The following is a 2,942-nucleotide window of genomic DNA, read 5'->3' as shown; positions in this document are numbered from 1 at the left end:
AGTAGTAGTAGTAGTAGTAGTAGTAGTAGTAGTAGTAGTAGTAGTAGAAAAAAAAATGTTATATGTGTCACATAATCATTTTGTTACGCAACATGTTGTCCAAGCATATTATGTTACTTGCATCAAATGTCACTTGTCTGTCATTTCTCCGCAGAGAGAATACAAGTGCATGTGCTGTAGTTTTTTTTTTTTTTTTTGTTTAAATTTGAAGAGAAAATTAAAAGGATTTCAAATAAAGTGACAAACTCTCGTCGATGTTATGTTTAATTATGCAAACGTATCTTCTGGCATGAACTTACGGCTATTGATAGACATTTGTTTTGTTTGTTGTGGTAATAATTTTACTGTCTTTTCTACTTCCTTTTTACTGACTCGAAAACACAAAAGAAGATGAGAGAGAACATTATTATCTTATTCATACCTGACAACATACATACATATATTACATATATATAGCATACGTTGTATAGACCAATAACATCCTGGCCTAAGGGTAATTTAACAGACGCACACCTCTCTCTTGCCCTCTTTAACAAATCTTTAATTTTTTGTTAGCCGATGTTGCCTCTGCTGTTATTTTTGTTGCTGTTGTTGTTGTTGTTGTTATATTTAGAGACCGTATCATCACAAATCCCGAAAGCTAACTTTAATATAATTTATATCATTAATTGTTTATGTTTTCCAAAACCATTAGCAGTTGTTTTATTGTTGCTTAAAATAATTTAATAATTATAACAACACAACAATAGAGAGAAGAAGAAGAAGAGGCAAAAGGAAAGTGCACTAAGTTAAATGGGGAGGAGGCAAAGGCCGTCTTAGATGATATTCTTCATTTTATTTTTTTTTTTTGTTTGGCCTTGAATTTTTTTTTTTTTACTCTTCACTCTTTGATGGTTAATTATATTGATAATCATTAAAATACTTGCAGTTTTCATTTTTTTATTTATTCGTTTTTAATTGTGCCGCAATCTCTTTCTTATCTTCAATGATTAAATAAGTAATTGATCCTCGTTTATTACATGCCTCTTAATGAGTTTAATATAAAATTTATTTTATTATGCAAGCTATATAATAGTAATAATAATAATAATAATACAAATACAACATATAAAGGGAAGGGCGGCATATCATTAATTATCACTAATAAATTAAATAAATTTCATTATTATTATTATTATTATCTTTTTGCCTTTCAAAGTCATAATGAACTTTAAAGAATTCATAAACTTAATGAGTTAAGATTGAGTTTGGCATATATAAGGTAAGTATAATAAAATTTACTTTTCCTAACTAAATTATCACACAAGAATTTGTAGAAGAAAACCGAGCTATAATCCAATGCGATGGAATCTTAAATAATGCTCGAGCGCTAACTCTTCATGCCAAAGCTCGAGTTCGCTGCTTACAGCTCCGTCTCGTTGTGATTTGCGGATTGTATGCTTTGCCAGAAAGATTATTATTATTATTATTATAATTCTAGACTAATGAAATAAATTCTTAGAATAAAAAAAAAGACGTTGAGCCCTAGCAACAGAGTCTATCGGCTCTAATTTAAATAAATGTACATAAGATAATGCGCTTAGTAGTATTAATAAAGTAATTTATTGAATTGATATTCGGTTCTGAAGCTGATTTTAGAATGTCCAAAGGGTTAATCGTTCCAAATGCAATATTTCTAGCCAAGGAAAACTTAAAGCAGTCGCAGAGAATGTGCTTTATAGTGAGGGTTTGTCCACAAGTGCAAAATGGGGGAGGAAGATTTCTTCAAGATCCATTGGTGAGTTGCAATTGTATGACCAAAGCGCATTCCCGAAAATGTTTGAATCTTGGTTTTCTCAACATTTGTTGGATATAAAGGTGGCTACCAGAAAGATTGCGAAGCATTATTCTCTATGAATGCGATATGTATTCCAATTTTTGTTTTACTATACCTACTACTGTAAGATGCGGATATATTCGGTTTGTTTTCTTCCACAATGTAAGGGAAGCTTCAGAGATAAATTCTTTGATCAGCCTGAAATTCTGAGTAGATTAAGCCATGTTTGTACGTCTGTCTGTCTGTGTGGTTTGTCCCTCCTGGTCGCAAAAATAAAGATATCCATTTCAAGTTTGGTATAAACATTGAAAGCCTTTGCACGCAGTTTGGTATTGAAAATGGGTCAAATTGATCAGAGCAAAAGTCCGTAGTGAAGCGTAAACTAAATGCAACTCCGTTTTTATTAAGAAAATCCCGAATTGGCCAAAGTGGGCGGAGCGTAAATTAAATGCAACTCAGTTGTTTTAAGAAGACTTTGTTGACTTTTGCTTGTTCCTCGGAAATTATGAAAGTTAGAAGGCTGACAATGTCCACGATTATTTTACGAAACACTCTACCTTGAAATCTTTTCTTACTTAGGTGGGCATCTTCTTTCATGAGGACACCTTTTGATGTGCCTATCGAGTCTTTTTGCTGTCATTTTCATATCTGATGTTTTGTATAGTTTGGCACGAATAACAAGTCCTTATAAATATTTTTTTGAATTCTGCAGGTTAACCGTTGCTGAGAAAATCGATTTTTTTTTAGATTTGCGACATAAGAAAAATCCACTTGGAGTTATGTTCAGAGAATGCGATGATTGTTTCATTTTATTATTATTTATAGAAGGGACGTGAAATTACTGTTTTCATGAGCAACATTAATTTCTTAGTAAAGCTTTTTATAGAAAACTAAGGAGAAAGGGAAGGATGTTCTTTCTACTTCGTAGGTATATTGATTAACGATACGGAGGCACGGGCAAATTGTCTTCTTTGATTGTGAAAATACTAAACTCTTCTATATCTCAAGAGAAAGGGAACGGTGTTGTTTCCACTTCATAGGTATATGGATTAGCGATGCGGAGGCGCAGGCAAATTTTTTTCTTTGATTGGGAAGATACTAAACTCTTCTATATCTCAAGAGAAAG

Source organism: Glossina fuscipes, unplaced genomic scaffold (genome assembly GCF_014805625.2).
Source record: "Glossina fuscipes isolate IAEA_lab_2018 unplaced genomic scaffold, Yale_Gfus_2 28, whole genome shotgun sequence".
In the NCBI taxonomy this organism is placed as follows: Eukaryota; Metazoa; Arthropoda; class Insecta; order Diptera; family Glossinidae; genus Glossina; species Glossina fuscipes.
Note: the sequence above shows the minus strand (reverse complement) of the source record.